At 38.7% G+C, this 23,510-nt stretch overlaps 1 protein-coding gene across 3 annotated transcripts in view; it reads right to left on the bottom strand.

Moving 5' to 3' along the window:
- Positions 1 to 23,510, bottom strand: part of large2 (LARGE xylosyl- and glucuronyltransferase 2) — a 179,905-nt gene that overhangs the window by 123,318 nt on the left and 33,077 nt on the right. The window contains exon 2 of one of the 3 annotated variants that reach the window (XM_073853359.1): positions 10,896 to 11,084. The exons of the other annotated variants lie outside the window; for them this stretch is intronic. The gene's annotated coding sequence lies outside the window, so the exon portion shown is untranslated. The remainder of the gene's footprint in view (positions 1 to 10,895; positions 11,085 to 23,510) is intronic. 3 annotated transcript variants of the gene reach the window in all.

Here is a 23,510-nt window from a genome sequence, read left to right as displayed (position 1 = left end):
TAGAAGCATAGCTTTGTCAAGTTTTATCAGTTTAAGAAAAGATCTGGTTTGTTATTAGCACTTATTAGCACATATGGGGTGGGTTTCCCAATCGAAGAAGTAACTCGCTGCTGAACCAACATAGTACGATGGTTATTTAGAGAAACTAACTAGCTAGTCATGACTGTTTCCCGAAAACATGCTTGATATACGTCTGAAATAAAATAAGGCCTGGACTTGAATTCGTCCTCCGAGACGTGATTGGATCATTTGAAGTTGGGTCGTGTTGCTAATTGCTAATCGCAGCGATCTTCTCCCGGACCCCGCCTACCTGCCATACAATATGAACGGAATTAAAGAGAGATTTGCGCTTTTTATTAAAGATTATGGGCCCTGTTTTAATGATCTAACCGCATTATCTAAAGCGCACAGCGCAACGTCTAAATGGGCGTGTCCGAATCCACTTTTGCTAATGTAACGACGGGAAAAATGGTTTGTGCGCCGAGCGCATGGTCGAAAAGGGTTGGTCCTATTGTAATGGGAGTAGTTTGGGCGTAACGTGCAATAAACCAATGAGAGTCTCAGCTCTCATCCCCTTTAAAAGCCAGTTGCGCTGGCGCTATGTCTAAACCCTATTTAGATGACGGACTTTGTAAACTGAAAAACTAAGTGGAGGAAGAAGATCCCCAGTTTAAGATTAATGTTAAATAATTGTGTTGTTTTTCACTTGTATTGAAATTGTTATTTTTTATTAAAACGTTTAAAAATCGTTTTCCTTTAGTCATGGAAGTAAAAAAGCAGACTTTTAATTGCTTTAAATGTATGGCTATCCAAAATCATCAAAAAATAATTTACAAGTATGTAAGATAAGGTTTGTACTCTAAAAATACTTTATTTGTAACAAACAGGAGATAAACAATTTACAAACGGCTCTCCAACGTTTCAGCACTTGGACAGCGTTTTTTAAGCAAAGAGTTTTTTTAATCATTACTTAAAAAAGTTTCTTATCTCACCATATCCACAGGTACAGAGTCATCATATACAATAAATCCGTGAGGTAGCATTTAAAAACATTTAAAAACAGATGCATTTGTTTAAAGCAAAGCATTTATTTACTTACCAGGCTACAGGTGAAGCAGCTCTTTGTGCCTTCTAACGTCTCATAATCGATCCTCATTTATGTCCAAGAGACTCAATAATAATCTTTTACATTCAATCCTTTAATCTTTCATATTTAAAAGCGTTTTTGTGCTGCTGCGCATTCATGTACTGTGTGATAAGCGAACCTGCGTTGACCTCCCGTTTATAGGCGCATATTACTAATGTGCTCTTTAAATAACAAAAAGCATATTGCTATTGCTATAGTTTTTAGTTGCCTCAAAATAGCAACGCGCCGACAATGCGCCTGAACACACCTCGTTTTCAGACCAGAATGCCCATGGGCGTGAAAGTGGGTGCAAATGCATTTGGTATTTAAACAACGTGGCGCTAAACGTGAAAATTATAATTGCACAGGGTGGAAACTAGCGAAAGACATTTGCGTTGCGCATTGCGCCGGGTGTAAGATAGAGCCCTATGAGGGCACATACATTTTTTTTTATATAATAAAGCTCAATGATAAATCATTTGTAAAAAAAATATCAAAATATTCCAAAACAAATGAGTTTTTTCATCAAAATGATCCAGATTTGGAAATTCCATTTTTTCCTATTCAGGATCTGGTAATCCGTCTTACTTTTATGCCGGTTTTTCAAAGCAACATTGGACTGGATCACCCTGATCCAGATACACAGTTTTCAAGATTACCAAATCCAGATTACCTGTGCTCTAAATGGGACAACATATCACAACATGGGCTACCAGCTATGTAAAAAACAGGTAGAAAAGCCAACATGGGGTCACTGTAAGTTTTTTATTTTGAGACAAAACACAAAAATAACATAAACATCCCCTTCCATTCATAATTTCTTTTATGACCCCTCATCTGAGTCACAAAAAAATAAAAAAACAAATATACATTAACAAATACATTGTGGATATTTTGAAAAAGTTTTAAACAAATAAAATTGCTAAATGTCCAATAGTTAACATAATAAAGAATGTTCAGGGAGTTTTTTTATCTGAGGAGGAGAGACCAGCATTTCCAAGCTCTGTTTTAGGAGGCGGATATGCAGTTTTGCTTTGGTTTGCTGCAGTTTGGTCAGCTTGATTTGTTCCTCTGCCAGAAGTATCTGTGCTTCTGCTCTTTCAGTCTCTCGTTTTAGAAGTAATTCATAGGCATCATCATTATTTTTCGGCAAAGGAGGCTTCAAGCATCTTTTCTGAGCTCCTGTGACTGCTGGCTCTACCAGAGAGGGTCCAGGTTGTATTTCAATAATAGGGCTGAGATCCAGAATGAATGTTTCCTCTGCATTAGGAGGAACTGGCTCACTTTCCTCTACAATTGTAGGCTCACCATCCCCTACAACACTTTGAATCCCGTGCAGAGCTTTAGAGTTTTCACCTCCAATAATGTCCAGAACCACATCTGTGTATTCACCTTTCTTAAAGGGTTTGTTGCCTGTTTGGGGGGTTTTGGCTTCAGCAAGGTCCTTTGTTGTTCTGGCCCTCAGATTCTTCCATCTAAATTTCACTTGCTCCAAGGTCCTCTTCTGGCCAGACCCCATTGCATTCACATTCTGGGTGATTTCAACCCAAATGTCTTTCTTCCTTTTGTTAGTCACCATTCCACCCGCAACAGAGCTTCCTACTATTGAGGCATAATGGCACTTAACACCCTCCAGCAGTGCATGGGTTTCTGCAACAGTGAAATTAGGTCCTTTTGAGTACATGGTTCCACCTCATCTGTTGCAGTGAACATAGTATTTATAGGCCTGGGGCATGATTTATTTAATTGAACACAAGCCACAGCACATCAGCCAATTGGTGCGTGGGAAATTGCCAGCCATCTTATATTCAGCCTTTCTCAGAGGACTTAGAGAGAGGCACTGACATGGCAGGTATTGTCCATCGCTACCACCATTTTGGTGGAAGAGGATACCGTCAAAGGGTGTATGTTGAGTGTGCACAACCACTGGAGCAGTACACCACTGAATAATTGTATGCTCGCTTTCGCTCCGGGAATGCGGATATTAAGTACATTGCAGACCTTGTCAGGCCAAAACTTCAACGGAGAACCCAAAGAAGTCACAGTCTGTCTGTGGAACAACAGGTCCTCATTGGTCTGCGCTTTTATGCATCTGGGACTTTCTACCAAGTAGTTGGTGACAATATAGGAGTGGACAAATCAACTGTGAGTGATGTAGTGAAAGCTGTGTCAATTGCGTTGGCCAGCCTGGTCAATCAGTTTGTATCACTTCCAAAGGATGTCCAGATTGCCCAGACCAAGCACAAGTTTTTTTACTTTGGGGAACATTCCCAATATTATTGGGGTTACTGACTGCACTCATGTGCATATCCAAGCACCCCATGAGAGGGATTGGGAGTACATCAACCGAAAGGGGAGGCACAGCAGCAACATCCAACTTGTGGGCAATGCTGAATTCATCATCACAGACTGAGTCGTGAAGTGGCCTGGGTCTGTTCATAATGCACGTATCCTGAGAGAGAGTGCTTTGTACAGAGAGCTCCAAACCAACTGACCAGATGGCATAATATTAGGAGACAGTGCCTATCCAGACTCCTACCATGGCTGATGACTCCTTTTCTTGCAGCAACCACACCAGCGCAGGCACGCTTCAACACTGCTCATTGCAAAACAAGATGTGCAATTGCACATTTAAATGGAGTTCTGAAGAGATGCTTTTCATGCCTTAACTACTTGCGAGTGGAACCACAGGGAGCATGCAACATAATACTAGCGTGTATCATCCTGCACAACATTGCTACCAGGTGCAATGTCCCTCTTTGTGATGATGTTTATGATGCACCTGAGCTGTTGAAGAACCAGACCAACCTCTGGCATTCTGTCAGAATGAGGGACTGAGTGGACGTATAGTAAGGGATGCAATTGTTAGACATTATTTTTGACAGGCTCATCTCTGATGATTGTTTTTTTTTTAATTAATATACGTTGATAAATTACAGAAAAATTGGATATATTATTTTTGTTTGTTCTTGAAATCTGTTTGAGGGATTATTTCATATTTCATTATTTTTACTTTACTGAGAAGCTTAATTGGTCTACTATGTCTACTTTATCACTGTTACAATGGTTACAAAAGTCAAGTGCAAAATATAAATAAAAGTATATACACTAAATGAAACAAATGTATTATTTGATCAATTTTAAAGTTTTTCTACATATCCCTCCTGGAATCCACCTTTAAATCCTTCTCCACTGTTGGGATCAGGATAATCCAGTTTTTTTGGATCAAAGTTATCCAAATCCTACTGACAAGTTTTGAACAACACAAACTGAAGGTTTGATACAGATTAAAACAAGGATTGGATTCTGTGATCTAATCTGATTTCAGATTCCTTCTTTCCCTTTTGAACAACCCATTTTCAAGATTTGATCCAATCCAATCACCAAAATCCGATCAGCTTACCTTTGAACAACTGGCCCTTGATGTTTATTTCCTGAAATTTACATTAAGAAATGTACCTGTGTCAGTCCCCGTCAAGACACATTGATGTGCCAACACCAATCATCCAGGCCCTGCAGGAGCTCTTTGCTCTTTTCATGCAGCAAATAGAACTTACAGCCCCATTGACAGAAGTTACAACTGTGGCTGGCTGGAAGGACAGGGCATTCAAGATATGACATTGAACTAAATTTCTCAAAGCACTACATCGCAAAGCTTCTGGGTCTTTCATGCCGCACTGTCTGTAGACAAATGAAAGTTCAGGGGTGCGTTCTCCGATAACGTTCTCCCTTAGCGCGCTACGAAGACTCTTAAGTTAAACCTTAACTACAGGTTTACCTTTTCTAGTCGCGTTTCCCGAACTGTACCTTAGCGGGTTTCTTAAGGTATACTTTCTTACGTACGACGTTACCAGGTGCTGTCCATGGCGATGGTGCTGAATAGGTTGATATCGATTGCTCGACAATCAATTGTTCACTTTATGTAATAGGTACTTCGCTGCGTTATGAGAGAGCGGTGTTATCTATTAAAGAAACATTTCAGAAATAGAAAAAGTTACATTTATTAGGAATATCTGGTAAAAATATTTCACATTTAATATAAACCTTGTATATTTTATTTTATATCAAACTTGTGCAAAACTCGCAACTTCATGTCCAAAAGTATAATGCATAAACTGCTCCAATGCATCCATTATTCCTTCACTTTAAAGGATAATTTAAATTAGGGGTTAATAAATGCGTTGCACAGGGGAATAAGGTGGGTCGTGCAAGTCACCTGGCTTGGCATTACACTAAAAATACCGTAAAACTTCAAATAATAGCCGAGTCCCAAATAGACGCCTGTCTCTTTTAGACGCCTGGTGTGACGACAGGTTTGGGTAAATAAACGCCTGTCTCAAATAAAGGCCTGGTCTGTTTTTAAGTTTCGGGTTGTATTTAATCTTCTAAAACCCGTCAGATAGTCTGTTTAAGACAGTTCTATGGTGCAGATTGAACACGCTAAAGTTTGTTTTGCTTACCGGTAGATGTCACGTGACAGACGCAGTCGTTCCTTTACTCATCACTATGACAACACAACAAGCTTCGTCGCCAGGATTGAGGTGATGATGAGAGTAGCGAAGTGGAAATCGGGAGAGTCAGGACTTTTCCCGCTGGGCCGGTAGTGTTTTGGGGCCGCTGATAATAGCCGGGCTTTCAGTCTTTTGTCATGCATGCACTCCCGCCACACATTGTATTTCTCACGCGGAAACACTATTTATCATATTTAATATGCTGCAGCGCCTAAAATGTATCTGGCCGCACTGCTCTCTCTCTCTATCAAGCCCGTCTTCCCTAGAGATCTAGTCGAGCGAGCCAATACAAAAAAAGAAAGAGGCTACACAATAGCCAATCAGAAAATAGCACTGTTGTATCTGGGTAAGATTTCACGCAACAACCAATAAAAAACATATCATTGTTTGCTTTATTTATACTGCCAATAATTTAAGACTGTTGTTATTACACAAACTAATTTGTTAAACACATTCAAATTAAAAATAAAACGTAATATGTGGTAACCTCCTGCTGTCAAGCTGGAACAATTAAATTAAAAGCCTGTCTCTTATAGACGCCTGTCTCTTTTAGACGCCTGGTGTGATGATAGGTTTGTGAAAATAAAAGCCCGGGCTATTATTTGAAGTTTTACGGTATATAAAAACAAATTGTTGTTCATTAGTTCACGCGTTTATGTGCTTGGACACTGCGCAAGCAGCGCGTTTAAAATGCGGATAACGCTTAATGGACGCGTTTCTGGAGCCGCGCCTGTCTGTTTACCTTAAATATAACATAAAATATATATTATGTGATATATAATTGTTGTATATGATTGTTTTAGGTTTTAGCTTTGATTAGTTTTAATGTGGAAAATGTGTTGACCTTATACAAGCAATAATCAAGTGGAGCATTTTCTTTTGAGTGTATATGGCATGCAGCTGCCTCAAAGTTAGAAAACATTAAAAAACTTCGATGCAAAGTCGACTTAACATCAATAATAATATTTAGGAAAATCAACAATTATGATTTCGTGATGAATGTGCTCCCGTGGTCTGCGATTTTACTTGATTTGTTTTATTGCAGCTAAAATAGATTCGCCCTGCCATAGTTTCACCAACTCCTCCACCCAAACTCTTTTTAAATAGTTTCTTAAGCCTGTAATAGTTCGAAGCTGATGTTCCTTTGAAAAAAATATAAAAAATCTAACAACCATCAGTGTAATAATGTCTAATTATGTGAATATTTTACTCTTTAAATAAAAAATGCATAATTTAACACGGAGTGTACTTCAACTTTTTTTTTTTTTTTACAGATATTTAGTTATATAGACTGCAATCTACACAAGCTTTTATCACAGTCATGGCCGCTAGCGGAGTCAAGTGGGATAAGGTATAGCTAAGAGTGCTTCAGACCAACCTTCCGAACGAACGACTTACAGAAGTGATACGTAACTAAGAACGTTTCGGGAAACACGTATTAACGATAAGGTACAGCTTAAGGTACAACTTAAGAACGACGTAGAGCTAAGAAGGTTTCGGGGAACGCAGCCCAGATTTCCACAAAAACATACAGCAACATAAGTAACCAAGACCTTAACACTTTGGTTGTTCAGATTAAAAATGAAATACCTGAATACCAAATGGTCAAAGGTAAGCAATCCACGTGGATTCACATTTAATGGAGAAGAGTTGCTGCTTCGATGCACGAAGTGGATTTGATAGGAGTTCTCTCAAGAAACCTATTCAAGCAGCACAGAAAATTTCTGTATAATTAGCAAAGTGGCTTCTGTGTGAACACCAACACATCCGCTCCATATGATCTTGTCATAAACACAAATGAACGCGCGTGGTTTCTCGAAAGAGAGAAATCACGGATAATTAGCAAATGTCAGACGCTATGGAAAAAATCAAGTGCAGGACTATAAATACGTCACGTGTCTTTATTAGATCTTTACGGTATGTGTGTGAATGCAAAAATTAACAACGCTTCTGTTCTATGGGGATTGCAATCGCTATGATTGGTCCACTAGAACCCCTCCCGTCAGGTTAAAAAAATCTGCGTCGCATTTCTACATAGGCATTTCCATTTTCGATGGTCAGAACAAAGATGGACTAAGCTGAGGAGTGATTTAACTCAAACTGCAACAAAAGTATAGTATAGTATAGTTACTCATTTATTTATTTGTTCATTTTATACTCATTCATGATAATCCTCTAGATTGGTGGACAAAAAAAGCTGATTTACTCTTAACTCTTTCGCTGAAAGCTTCCCTGCCAATGACGAGTATTTCTGGCTTCCCGCAATACCGCTAGTATCCACCATATGCAACCAGGAAGTAACGCCTCAGAGAAAGAACTCCGTGTATGTTTTGAGGATCGCTGTGAATGGGATCTCTATCAAAAGTCCTTCACAAAAATTGAATTATCTAAAAATTTGATGTTTTTGAAGAAACCTACCCATATTTGAGAGGTGATTACAAGAGAACTAAGGATGAAATATTTTTTTGTTGTTATTTGAAAGAAGAGGGTCTGTTCTTTCATTTGATATATTGTATGTTTATATTTTTAAAGAAGAACATTTTCTGGAAGGCATTAAACTTTTGTGAAAATCATGAAAAGTGCTGGCGCTGGCTGGCAACTTTCCCAGGAATTGGCACACTTGCTGGTTTTATACCCTTGCGCACCTAACAACCTTTTTAGTGTAAGGAAATGACAGAGCCGCGCATATTACAAGCTCATGTGTGAGGAAGAATCCATATCATGCGCATTACAAGTTCAGGTGCATGCGAGAAGGAATCCGCGCAAATTACAAGCTTTCTCGTGCAAAGTGAAGCCCACTTTCATGCGAAGAACAGCATGCAATGCACATGTAAATGCGAAACTATGATGATAATAAAAATAACTATCATCAACTTTTGTTGTGAAAGTGTCTATCGGCACAACCCTAGCTCACGTTCACAAAATACTCGCAAGACACAAACTTAACACTAAACTCTAATTACACATGAGATTAAGTATCTGGCAAATTGAGCGTATCTTTTATCATAAACCCCTTCGAAGCGTCTGCAGCAGGCATGTATCTTGACATGTCGCGGGATGCACATGATGCCAAACACATATTCTGACATGACGAGCCACACACATGAGGTGCTAAATACATGTTGTGACGAGCTTTGCATAGTGTGCCCACGAAAAAGAAATCACCACAACCAATACACACGTGAATAGTGCCTACTAGTGGTCTGCATGTGTAATTGCACATTGACATGTATAACAACATGAAAGTATATATGGAAACTGATATGTAGCAACCTACGCAAAACTATGTTGAGCCCTTTAGATGCACAGAAAATCTGATCATGAAGTCTATAGACATTTTACTTTTACAGTATTTTCTGTACAGTCATTGATACACTGAGCCATTATTTTTTATTATTATTTTGGGTTGTTTCTAAAAGAGAATGCAGCTGCCTCGCTCTTCAGTAAGTCAATGACTTCACAGAAAGTGGTTTATGAATGTTCCTCTTTAAGAAACTACTGTCAGGCTTCCAAATCACCATAATGTCATATCTAATGATCTAGAACAAGTGAGGTTTAGACATCACCAAGCAAATATTTCATGAACATTGTTATAGTTTATTTCTCAGCAGAAATGGAAAAGAAGGGGAAAATCCTCCATCAGATAGATTTTTTTGTCACAGAAACCCACAAACAGTATAATAGGACATAATAAAAGGCAAGTGAATCATCTAAGCTACCTTCATAAGCCAACCTGATAACGACATCTTAGTACACAGGTTATTACTGCATGCAAACATTAGATTAACTTTAGCCAGGTTTTGTAAGAATGTATCTATAATGGAATATGTTGGGTCTCTGGAAACAACAATGTCATCTGGTAAACTGAGACGCCGTAGAGTTGGTCATAGCTGAAGTAATGTTATTGACCGTAACCTCAGTTTCTCCCCTCGCTGATCATTTTCTTGTCTAGTAACATCTGTGTTAATAAAGCCTCATGCCATCAGCCGGTAGAAACGGCAAACACTCCAACATCTGCTTGCGCATATGCAGTGCCATCCGTCTAGACCATCTCCCAAATACTTAATTACCTAAATCCTCTTACTCACTATAATCTCCATCCTCCTTAACTTTGATGTCCCATTCTGCAGATATGATTGCAGACAGTGTTTCATATTTCCACAGGCTGTTCGAATTGTGTGAAACTATTTAAAAGGACAAACTCTACATCGAAGCAGGAGCTGTGCTCTTTTTAGGTTTGATTATGGCAACTGTGTTCCACTTTGTGGATTATATCCAAAACATTTACCTTTACACATTTGCCATCCAAAGCTACTTACAATGCATTACGAGGTATACATTGAACTCCCAACCTTTTGCGATACTAATCTAACACTGAGCCACTGAGGAGCACAACAGTAGTGGCCAATAAAACATCCAATCAAAGTTGAGATTATGTTGCCTCTATGCCACAACAAAAAGAATAAAGATGACATCAACCCAAACAAACACAAGATAAAAGAGTCAGTAAAAACACAACAGTTTGGGTGACCAGAGTTCGAGTACTTTCACTCTTGTTCTCTTCGCTGTCACCCTGATAATTTCCCTTTTGTGTCTTAACTGTCCCATAAAAAGGCCAAAAAACTGCATATGAGGAAAGAAAGCTCAAGGCTGAAGTATGGTACATTTTTTATGCTTACACCAGGGTCCGCATACAGTGCGCATGATGCAATTTTTGTCATCAGAACACTGCACATATACTGTACATTCACCACCGGGTTTTTGAAAACCCGTGTACATTGTACATGTGGGTCGCCAATGCGCCTATAGAAGAATGTAGTATGTAGCCCATTTTATCGCAATGTGCCAAACATCTCTGTACTTGTACGTGTCAAATAAACGATATTTTGCAAGGCTGTGCGCATTCAACTGTCGCCTACGTTCACGTACACATAAAAAGCAAACAAAACTCTGTGCTTTACTGTGACTTTTTTTCTACTGGTCTCATTGATGGCACTTCTAATTCCTCTTGTGGACTCTAGGAGCATCTTATCAATCCACACTAACTCCACCATTTATCAACTTAAATCAGATCGCCATTTTTCATATGGGCTACACGTATGTTTGTCTGGCAGAAGATCTGATTCTTTACAACTGCTTTTGAAGCTACTGACGTCGTTGTCAGGCCAAGGGGAGAAGACTCGCCTGTATGGTTTTTAATTGTCCGTCTTGCTAACTGATAACGTAGTAAGTGATTTTTAAATGGTCTACTTGCTCACCAGTTTCAGCGGGAACGATTTCTTGCTGCCTGACTGCTCAGAAATAAAAATCAAAAGGATGAACGCGAACAGCAGTGGAAACCTGTCTCAGCTGGGATTGAGGGGTTGTCAGCTCCTGTGGGAAGACACATGAGGTTGTGGACCGGAGAGCACATCCACAGACAGATCCCTACAGGAAACACTTTCTTTCTGAAACAGAGACTACATGGTTTGAGTTTATTTCTTCACCTTTTATTATGTAGTCAAAGTGATTTTGTGAATTTGATATGCAATTCGTAAGACTGAGTATTGATTTTTATTTGATTGACAATAAACATTGAATAAATATGCATCAGACATCTAAAACATTTAAAAATGTTTATTTTAGCATGAATGTTTATTGGCATTATCACATTTTTACAGTCCAGAAAAGTTTTGCGACTTTTAGAGGGCATGTACACCAGTGTTGCCAGATGTATGATAATTATCAGATTTGTACTATAATTTTTACCTTTGACGATCAATAATAAAAAATCCCACAATGTACAATAATTTCCACATTTTGTGACACTTCAAATGGTCGTTGCAATCCTAGGGCTTCAATGCTTATTGATCTATCTGTTGATCCTACATCTACCATCATAATTGTAATGCAGAATTGTGCATATCTCCTGGTTTTGGCTAGAAGGTATACAGCTATGTTTGGGGTAGGATTAGGATAAAAACAGCACTCATTCGGTGAGATTTTGTGATTTCGACAGTTGCTGTTTCCCTTCTTGCCACAACTCCATCTCTTCTTGCGTATTATGTCTTCTCGGCCAATCATCGTTGAGAATGACTCTCTTTTTTTCAGTTGTTTTGACTCTCCATCTAAGGTACACTTAGTCATTTATCTACTGGGAAAATCTACCGGCTATCAAAAGTTGTTTTAAGTAGACCTGGATTAATGAGCTATGACGCGGTTCGGCGGCAACCAATTTCAAGGCGGAAACATTTGGCGGCAACCAATCGGAAGGCAGAAACCTCCGCTTGAGAGAATTCCAGAAAATGCATTCGAGCGTTTTTTGATGCTCTCGCTGGCAGCGTGAACGTCCATCGGGTGAATAAATCTACATGGACGCTTGATCTTCACAACCACTACACTTGGGCCAAATACAGGAAAACTTCATGTAAGCAGTCAAGTGTTCAAGTGCAAAGACAGAAGTGTGGGTATTTAGACACAGCCAATGTTTCCCCCTGTGCTAAAAACCATTTAGCAAGGGATAAGATCTGGAATAGGATCCTCTTTTTGGTACTAAAACAACGTCAAGGTTCTTGTCGGACGTACCTGTGCATTGCTCTGCTTCACTCATTTTCTTTAGTGTTTGTTTCTTTCTGTCTAACTTCTCGAAAAAAGCATCTGCTGTACCAGTGGAGCGAACACGAGCATGAGTACATCTGGCTTGCGCAATAATAAATGTGACATCGCGGCCACTGTGATTGCATGTTGTCGAGAGAACTGACGAGACTGCGTCTTTCCTCCTTAACAATATAATTACTTGAATCTTCGAAATGCTGGATTAAGATCGTTTGGGGGTCGAATCGAGATCACAATCTTTTAACGATTAATCGTGCAGCTCTACCAAATACCATAATTTTGAGGTTCTGGTACGATACTTGAACATCTCCAATCTGGCAACACTGATGTACACCAAAGCGCTTAAAGGTGGCTAAAAATGGCAGGCTTATGCTAACTGTAGGCGCTTGCCAGCATTTTTTCAGCTGTGATAGACAGTATGATATTAGTCATTGAACGATGCGCCGGTTGAACATTTTCCAACTCAAATAGTAATGTTTTCTCTTGTATATAGTGTATACAGTACACATTTTTTTGTCTAATAAAATTTTCTTTTGAACTGTATAATGTTTAGTCTGCCAACAATAAAATACAACCAGGCTCTAAACAGCAAACGCAAGTAGCAATATATGGTTCATGGACACTGTCATCGGTTGCACTTATGTTCCTATTTCCTTTTACAACCATCACTGGAGGAAATTTATGTTATGTTATTGTGTTTCATCCATGAGGTTTTGCTTGGCTGTGACATAATGAAAGCTCCTGTCCTATTCAGGCTTTACGTTTTGTAGGAAACACAAAACCAGATTCCATATGGTTCTACTGGTAGCGCGGAAATCACACACTTTCTTTCTTCCGTTGGCAAATAAGAGCATGAAATTGTATTTATAAATCACACTTCAATTTCCCATGGGAAGACGAAAATACCTACAGTACATGCAAAAGTTAAAACTGCAGTCAAGTCTTGTTGAAGATTGGAAAAACAAGTATAATTTGATGAAGGAAAACTTTTGCTTTGAATAATATTGTTGACGACTGTCTGATTAGTCATCTTCCCATCACAAGCTTCAAAAGAAGCAGAACAGATTGAATAGATGTCTCTGCCTATAACAGTTTTTGATTAAAATGTTGGCTCAGTTTGACTTTATGCTGTTATGGTATCTTTTATGTCCTGCTTAGACTTTAATACTCATGCTTTCACCTGTCAGGAACTTGAAATCAGCTGAGCAGGACTTCAAATAGCACCTCATGCTTTTAACTCAATGTTTTGATGTGATCCAGTTGGCCTGTTGAAGGCTTAATAACATAATATTGAAAAGAACGGATCAAACGACATCATCTAGTATGGAGCCAACCTATTTCAGCAAATCAGATATTGGGTTTGACCTTACTGCGTTTCTGTTTTTCATAAAGCATCCCCTGGGGATTCATCAGAAGCGAAGTGTAGACTAACAGCACCAATGATTCGCATGTGCCGTGTGTGTTGTTTTAACATTGTTTAATTATGTAAATCAGTTAAAAGCACAAACCTACAAAATATGCGCTGACCACAATTTGCATGCTGCAATTCCTGATCTGAATGCTGGGTTGTGGCGAATGCAACAGACTGCTGCGATCTGATGTACAGTAGATGACAGGGGCTTTGCAGCATTACAATGCCAAATGGCAAAATCAAAGCACTGCTTATTAAAATGCAGAGAGTGCACTTGACTGCACCAAACATCTGGGTACGTCCAATTATGATGCTCTTCTCCGTCATTTGATGAACATTTGATTGAAACTTTATGCCATGATGAAACAGCACTGTGTTTTGCAAAGTATAAATAATGTGCAATTTATAATTATCCAAATTTAAAAAACGACAGGTGTATTTGTATCAAAAAATTGCTTTGCACTGCAGATCTATTTCACATTTTAAAGGGGTCCTATTTACAGTCTTGATTTTGTTTTGGTATCTACAATAGGGTTTCATGGTTATTTGTTGGAAAATACATTATATTACATTATTGCAGCACATCCTTTCAGTTTGTAGGTCTGCTGAAGCTCCTGTCTCTTTACCTCCCTTCCAAAAAACTCAGTCTACTCTGATTCTGATGATGATAACTTTATTAATCCCCATTGGGGGAAATTTGGTGTTACAGCTGACCCAGACTGTTTTTACTGATCACCCACTTAAGCTGAAAGTACAGGTATAGTCCCATTTTTAAACATACGCCAGGGTCCGCGTACAGTGCGTGTGATAAAATTTTCGGCCTCGCATACATCGTATCATACACTGCACGTGGTTACAGGAACACGCAGTATGTAGGCCATGAGAGGTACTGCAATTTGTCACAAATTGAGTCAAATGAACAATGCTTGGCTGTGTGTTCAACTGTGCGTGTACGCTTGCGTATATGTAAAAAAACAAACTATACACAGGGCTTCAGAGCATTTTATAACTAGCTTTAGCCAATGTCCCTTTAAGGAAGTCGCACCGCTAGGCAGCTATGTTATTTTCAAGCAGTGTTGGGTAAGTTACTCAAAAAAAGTAATTAATTACTAGTTACTAATTACATCTTCAATCATGTAATTAGATTAATTTACAAATTACTCTCTCCAAAAATTATTTAATTAATTATTAATAATTACTTTCTAAATCCTATTTAGTAAATTATACAAGGATAGGCTTGAAACGGCTTGAAGAAATAATATATAAAAGTACATCAATTATTCTGGTCCCACTTTAGGGTTCAATCATCTCTATTAACTAATTATTAACTACTTTTGCCTCAATATCCAACTACTGCTTATTAATACTAAAGAAGTTGTTAATTTAAGTATTGGTAGAAATGGGGAGGGTTAAAGATGTAGAATAAGGTTTTGCAGAATCAGGCATTAATATGTGCTATTAAGTATTAATATACAGCCATCATCTCATTAATATTAATGCTAATAATAATCAACCAGTTAATAGTGAGAATTGTAAACTAAAACCATGTTAAATCCACTATTGTGTTTAAGTATACATAATTGTTTTACAGTCCATAGACAGTATTTAGTTACATCAGAAGTAACTGTAATTAGATTACAAGAAAAATAAGAGTAATCTCTTACTTTACTTTTTCATAGGAAAAGTAATTAAATTACAGTAACTAATTACTTAGTAACTAGTTACACCCAACACTGTTTTCAAGCTTTTATGACCTCATAAAATCCTATCTACTTGAATGGGAAACAAACACTGCTTATGAAAATGTAAGAAGTGCATTTTATTAAGATTAATTTAGTTATTGTAATTTTTTTATATTTTTACATTAGTTTATTTATTGTTTTTAGTCCAGGCAGTTTTTAGTGATGTTGGGAACTTTAAAGCACTTTTATCATATATGTAGTTTAAAGCTTATATAACACAAGCTGTTTCTACATTTCTGATGCTAATCTGGAGTACCTATAGAGTAGGATTACATCCTTTATATCTCCGAAGAGTCTTTAGTTTAATCAGATTTATAAAAGAAAGATTAGCTTTACCGAATCTTTCCGATAACGTACGAAAAAATGAAGAAGGAGGAGTTACTACCGCTGGAGGAGGAGTTACTACCGCGGGAGGAGCGAGTACGACTCATGCAACACATTATACAACACTGTTTAACTTATGATTCACTATATGTTCATGTCAATTATATAATATGCACGCGCCTATTTCCAACATAAGAAAGAAGTCTTACCGCATGCAACTCATGACCCGGTTGGGACTTTTCAATGAAATCCAGCGCATCAAACACACACGCAAAACTCTGCTGCTACCCCGTATAATAAACTATATCCATTGTTTCCATAAGGCTGACTTTCTTCTCCTTACATCCAAAAACACACTTCTTCTTTCATGCCATTGTTGAGTTTTGAAATTGAACAAAGCTGTCGCGTAATATGATGTTTGTAAGTTCTAGCGTCTTCCGCTGATTGACAGGTGGGCAGGGTTTTCCGGGGGAAGTGCCCATATAATGAAGTGATACGTATAGAAACCCCTAAAACGTCAGCTGGACCCGTAATCGAAAAAAAATTCAGAAACTGTACGAACCCTGGCGAAGTGCATTCGGCACAGAAATACTCTATAACACGCCCAACTGCTTTTTGACACTTTGCCTACATTTAGCATGAGGAAACAACTCTTTAACTGTGTTAATAAGTCAGAATGCATGAAATACCATTAAAGAACTTATGCAAACTAGTCTACCTATGGGTTTTGAGTGTTCCACTGTACCCTAATAGCAGTCCAATGTTGTTATAGTCAGTATCTTTGCTTTAGCTTCTTAGGTGTAAAAACTAACAATGTCATCAATCAATTCCAGCCTGAGTTAGATAATGAAAGTGTAGAAGACAAGGTGATAAACCAGAACAACCTTTGCAAGCATGACTGTAATTATCTTATACATTTCTGATGCTATGCTATGAACCATTCAAAATTAGATTCACACATGCACACATTATCCGTGTATTAAACAGAATAGCTTTCATGGTGGATAAAAAGTCCTGGAAGGGATTATTAGGGCATAGGGATGATCACTATAGACTAGAACACAGAGTCTAGGTATAATTTAAAACAGGGATATGTGACATTGTGAAAAACACATTGTAGTGCCAAAGAGCCATTTATTGTAGTTCTTGAAAAGTGTTTTTTTTTTTTTGCTAAAGAGGACATTTGCCTTTGGAATAAACTTTGCGCTTTGTAGCTTTGCAGAACTTTTAATGATCAAACAGCAATATTACACAATAAATAAGGCTAAAAATGGTAAGATATAAGTTTTTGCATCACAATTTCTAAATAAATGTACGGTGATTTTGCAAATTCGCCTTCTGGGTGGATCAGAGAAAGGACAGTGGATGTTGTTGAATGCAGATGGATGATGGGTAACAGACAAAAGTGCTGACAAAGAAAAATACAATAAAGCCTGAATGCTCCTATTATGCTGCGAACAAAGTTTTGTAATATTTCAACCCCAGAGGAAAAGAAGTTAATGAAGAAAGCTTGTCCTTTTATTTTTCTCCTCCCATTCTCTAGTCAGCATACTAAGTGCTGAACAGAACGGGTGATCAATCACCTGAAAGCAGAAGTGAGATTCTAAAGAGGGAAAAGGCATAATCTATAATGAGTGTGAGGGGCCGATTTTAGATGTAGACAGCTGCATAAGAGCATTAAAAAATCATACATTAACATGAACAAGTTCAAAGTCTGCCAAGAAAGGTTGTAGTTTTTCTAAAAAGGAGTGCTAGGGGTTTATTTATGTGCACAATCTTGAGAGTTTCGTCTCTTTGTTTTAAAGCCTTCAGACAATAATGTTCAATAATGCAAAGATCCTTTTAAATTTGATCAGCCACTAAAAGAATAAAAGGGCACATATTATGCCCATTTTTACAAGATGTAATAAAAGTCTCAGGTGTGCCCAGAAAGTGTCTGTGAAGTTTCAGCACAAAATACCCCACAGATAATTTGTTATGGCATGTCCACAATGCCCCTATTTGGGTGGGAGCAAAAAAGTGCTGTTTTCATGTGTGTACCTTTAAAATGCAAATTAAACATAAATCTGATTATTGTATAAAGAGTCAGGGACAAAAGTATCTTTAGCAGAATTATTGCTACAACATTTAGAAAAGCTTTTAGGTAAAGTTAAACACTCTGTCAATGGCTGTGGGCGGGGCTTTATCAGTGTGATGTCACTTTAACAAGAGAATCAAAACAGCATGTCTAATGAGACTGCTTTGGTTTGATAGGGGTTAAAAAAGGAGTTGCCAGATTTTTATAATTTTAGGGTTGTTGTGTTCACACACTACGTACACACATTTATCTCTAAACACCTTGTAAAAGTGGATTTTGCATAAGATGGGCCCTTTGAGAGGACACAAAACTCACAGGTATGTAAATTAATTGCAAAATGAATTAGGAGGACACTAAAGGAACATTAATGTTTTAAACAAACACCACATGCTTGTTAAAATCTAAACACATTTTCAAATTATGGTGAAAGGCTGCAATTTTGTCGACATATTGTTTAACTCAAAAAACACAAGCAATTATTAGGAAAGTGGGGAAATGTTTTCATCTGTTAGTCTATAGGAAATGACTTATGGCTGAACATATATAATTGTGTTACCAAATTGGCATAGAAATTGCTTGTACAAGCACTGTGGGGGATACAAAGTAGGAATGTTGAAACATATGTGAAAATACATAAATCAAAGCAGATTAAACCATTGTCAACGTCTGTTGCAATGAGCAGAATTCATACAATGGAGTATAGTTTAAGTTTAAGCAAAATCCTGAGTTATCCCGTCTCATCCGGGTTTGAAAAGGACGAAAACCCAGATATAAAGGGATCTGCACAGTGTAAATAGCCCTTTAAGCCACCACTTTCCATACAAATGAGCATGACTATTTTTCCTATTCCTAAACAGTATATCACAAAACAACCTGAATTGTAGCCTACAACTGCACCACCTGCTACAGATCAGACAGAGATCAGACTACATTCATGGAAAAATTAAAAGGATGAATAAGCTTCATACTCTGGTCCAACTGTGATTTTTCGATCTGTGAGAACGACACAGACACTTTAGTTGTCACTTAGCAACCTAAAACTCACCAGCAGAACAATGTCTCTTTATTTTCCTCTCCAGACAAGAATCTATGTCTACATCTGATCTGGTCGAGTCTATTTATAGTGTTAATAATATTGGGTGTATCTACACCAGTTGCTATAGTCATGATATAGCAAACAATTTGGGCTAAAACCAGGCTAAATTTGGGCTGTCAGTGAAAGTCTAACTGTGCATTTAGACCGCCATGGCGAGAGCGTCAAAGTGGCCGGAAGTCATTCGTTTTCAATGAGAGCCGGCAGCGAGCTCCGGCGAGCAGCGGCGCGTCATGTACAGCGTGAGCGTCGAGGAGAGTTGAAATCAGCTCAACTTTATGGTAATGAGATATGACGCGGTTCGGCGGCAACCAATAGAAGGGCGGAAATGTTCGGCGGCAACCAATCGGAAGGCGGAAACCTCTGCCTGAGAGGAGTTCAGAGAATGCATTCGAGCATCAGAGCGTCCACTACACCTTTTCTTTAGCGTCGTTGGCAGGGCAGCCAGAGCTTTTATTGACACTCTCGCCGGTGGCGGTGTGAATGCACAGTTACGTCTACCATAGCCCAAGAATAGACGATACGTATAAGTTTAAAACAAATGAAAGCAAACACCTTGAACACCTGTTGACTTTGCCTACATGTTAGAATATCATACATCTTCAAGTTATTTGGCAAAAATGGCATGTAACCAAATTCAAGGCTATTTAGGGTAGAAGTGGGTTACTCATAGCCGGTCTATATTGGGTCTATAGTTAGCCGTTATTTCAACGTCTTGGTTTTTGCTTGCTGGGATGTAAAGGTGTCAGCGCCATGCCAAGGGATGTTCTCAGGTGTACTGTACAACATCCGGAAGAAACTGTCCGAATGGACGGAAGTGAACGGAAATATTACTGTACCTCTGCTCATGTTTATGACATCTCACTGCATTGCCGAACTAACATGAGGAACACAAGCGAGGTGAAGTTTACACATTCATGCATATACTACAGACTAAGGGGCTGTCCACACGGAGAAGCATATCACTGTATACGTATAAGTTTGTTATCGTATTGCCGTTTCGTCCACACGGATCCGGCGTTTTGAGAGAGTGAAACCGCTATTTTTTGAAACCGGGTCCTAAAGTGGATAAATCTGAAATCGACACCCTTGCGGTTTCGTGTGTACAGCCAATCCGTATATTTTGTAAAGCGAAAACGTCATCACATCACGTGTCGGAAGTGTCACACGTAACAGCAACAACAATAACGGCGGACTACGTGATTGTGTTCGTGCTACAGAAGCTACTAAAGCCTACTAGCTTTATTACAGCAAAATCTATTGCTTCTATGCAATTGTGGTGAGCAACAAGCGATAATGGACAACACCATACGTTGGTTATGCGCATGCTCAAAGTCTTCTTCTTCGTGTATAGTGTATATCTGTGGCAGAATTACAGCGCCCCATACTTGTCCGGCATATATACTACACTGCTTTCAGTCGGTTTCAGTGGTTTCGTGTTTACGGATATATTCTGTATGAAGATAAAGCATGTAAAAACAAAAAGCAATATTAAATACTGCGTATAATGTTACTTTCAGATTGCGGTCACTCAATTTTGTCAATCTGATTAAAAATGTTTGTTTACATGTACATTCTAGATAATCCAAACCAAGCGTCTGAGCAAGCGCACAGCCAGGGTTGCCAGATTTGCGTATCAAAACCAGCCCAATGGACATTAAAAACTAGCCCAAAAGCATCCCAATGACTATTCACAGTCGAAATACCAATAACTAATAAACTAAATACTTTAACCCGCTGTAAAAAATCAACTTGCAGAAATCATTTAAAAGTAGCCCAATTTGAACTCTGGCAAAAGGCAACGCAGCGCACAGCATCCCTCGTCGAGTTCACACTTTATCTCTGGATAAATGTACAAAGTCTAAGAGTTGGAGAAAGTTGTTCTTAAGAAGTTTTCAGATATGGGAAATGAAAACACACTTTTCGAAAGGCATGCTGCTATTTTATTGCTTTATGTAATGTTATCAAACTAAGGCCTAGTCCACACGGACACGGGTATTTTTATATTTTTTCCTCCTGCGGTTTAAGAAAAATCTCATACACACATGCTCGGTTTTAAAGAAATCTCCGCCTACATGAACACGCAAAAACATGTAATCATGCGCTGTCAAGAGCATGCCACACCAGCAGGCGGTGATATAACTTAAAGCGTAAAGCCACCTTGGCTAATCAGAAGCCTAACAAAAGTGACGTTGGAAGGTAGAAACCCCGTCTACACAACAACACCGCAATCGGCGTTTCTTAAAATACTCACCATAGCAGGGGGTTCAAAAATTTTGCGTTTCAGTAACGTCATACTGCGTTTCCATGTGGACGAACGGCCGAACAGCGTAAAAAAAGTCACGGTTATAAAAATACCAGTGTCCGTGTGGACAAGGCCTCAGACATGCAGAATGTACAGCGTGTGACCCCATTAACTTAATAATGCTTGTTGCCGTTGCCTTGTGCGTTGAATGTTTCTGTGACAAGAACCATGTGATACATAAATAAGAGCTAAGACGTGAACTAAATACTTCTGCGCATATGCACAAGATATTTTTGCATCCAATTGAGAAAATACAACGATTGAGATGCATACTTTTCTCCTGATGACAGATTGGACTACACCACCACTTTAAATACGATTGAAATTTGCATTCGATCGACCTTAATCTTATAAGGTGTTTACAAGAAGGCTTTTTAATCCGATTGAGCCATCAATACAATTGCAAACGGATTATTTGGTTGCATGTAAACTTACCTACTATTGGTCCAAATTTTTGTGTATGTCCTATTGGAATCCAATCATATTTAGCATGTGTGAAAAAATCAAATAGATTTGGGTTGGACACTGCAAATTTTCTGCCTTGTGTGATCAAAATTTGAAATTTATTTAAAGGATAACCCCTTGAGATGCACCATCTCGTTTTCGAGGGGGTCCTAATCTAAGAAACATAATGGATACAAACTCCTACTTGTTTTTCATTTCATCTTCACAAATACAGTATGTGATGGGACAAGCTCAGAGTCGAACAGACTCAAATATTTACCTGTGCGGATGTGAGCTATCAATATAATATCTGCTGACGTTAAATCTACTGGAACCACATCAATATTCCTCAGCTCTCAGGCGCGTCTAATGGTTATTTCTCCTACTGTATGTTTTCTTAAATTCACAGCAACTTGGTCTTTTTTGTACTAGTGTCCTTAGCTGCCTTGCATCCTCTCGCATTTACAGTCGCTCTGTAATAAATCATTTCAACTTTCCTGAGAAAGTTTCAGTAAGATGTGCATGGGCATAGTTGCGCATTGCCATCAAACAAAAGTTCCCTAGTGACAAAAGACTTTTAAAGGAACGGCTCCCATAAAATAAAAATGTTCCCAGTTGTGTCCCACATCACTGTATTCATGAAATCTTACTGCATTAATGTCATATTACAACTACCTTGAATTAGATGCACTTGTATGCATTTAAATGTAATTGTGTTCTGTCATGGCATCATCGATAATGTATATCGATGGAATGGTGTTTTTGATTCTCCGCATGTGGATGTTTTTGACCGCTAAAAGGGAGTTTGGGAACTTGGACAACAAAACGCAGATGACGACATCATTTAGTTTACTCGGCTGCGCAAGGAGGGTAAGCTAATCTTGCATTTAACAATGAGACTGGTAGTGACGATTCTATCTGACCAATCAGGGATCGGCAGTGTTACACATCATGTTTTAGTATTGGTACGGCTTGCTTGGAAGGTGGCACTAAAAAAGTACAAGGTACTAGATACTGTACACAAAAATGAGCAGTGCCGAGCCATACAATGCAGTGGAAAAGTGTACACAACAAAAGTATCATCACTGTCATTCTTTACAATTTTTACTTTTGGAAATGATAGCGTACAGTTTTAAGATGACATGGAATGACACATCATTATCAAAGTTAAACTTTGTGGATTCATCATTGAGGTCTCCAAAGTACTTTCAGATACTTTCTCCACTGCTGGTTGTGGTCCACTTTAATCCAGGGTGCTTTGTCTGCAGTTCGTCTAGGGGAGGAACCGTGTGCAATGGTCAGTGAAGTGTACTAGCTGTAAGGAGCGTCGGAGGTTGGAAACTGCAGGAGGGAGTACGGGGTCAGATCGGTCAGAAGAAACATTCCACTCGCCTGGCTGAGCCCTAACACGGGAAGTGAAGTAGTCACTCAGGTAGAAAATGACTGAGGAGAGTTGGCGTCTTTTACTGCCAACCCACATTGCCCTGCCACCTGATTGAATAATTTAGGGGGGAAACCCCTGGGGGAGTGAGATGGTAGAAAAATAAGAGAAGTAAAGCTAAAGCTAAATGAAAATCAACCCAAGCGCTTTTCCTTCATTCTTATATTGAGGACTGAAATATCTGTTCCAGTGGCGAAATCGGGTTACGCTCCCTTTGCCAAATATGTGCAGCTGTGTGTGTATTTATGTGAGAACCCACACTGGATTATCTGGCTGTTCACGGATAATTCGGCACAAAAAAAGGCAGGTTTGCTTATCGATGGCCAATGGCAATGGCCAGCCTAGCAGGAACCCAGTTTAACTCGCTGTCCTGCCATTTCTGCCTGCATTCTTGCAAAAATACAGGAAGAAAGCCAAATTGATGAGTCACAAAGTATTTTCC

The sequence above is a fragment of the Misgurnus anguillicaudatus genome, chromosome 15, assembly GCF_027580225.2.
Source record: "Misgurnus anguillicaudatus chromosome 15, ASM2758022v2, whole genome shotgun sequence".
NCBI classification, from domain to species: Eukaryota; Metazoa; Chordata; class Actinopteri; order Cypriniformes; family Cobitidae; genus Misgurnus; species Misgurnus anguillicaudatus.
This window is presented reverse-complemented; position numbering and strand designations above follow the sequence as displayed.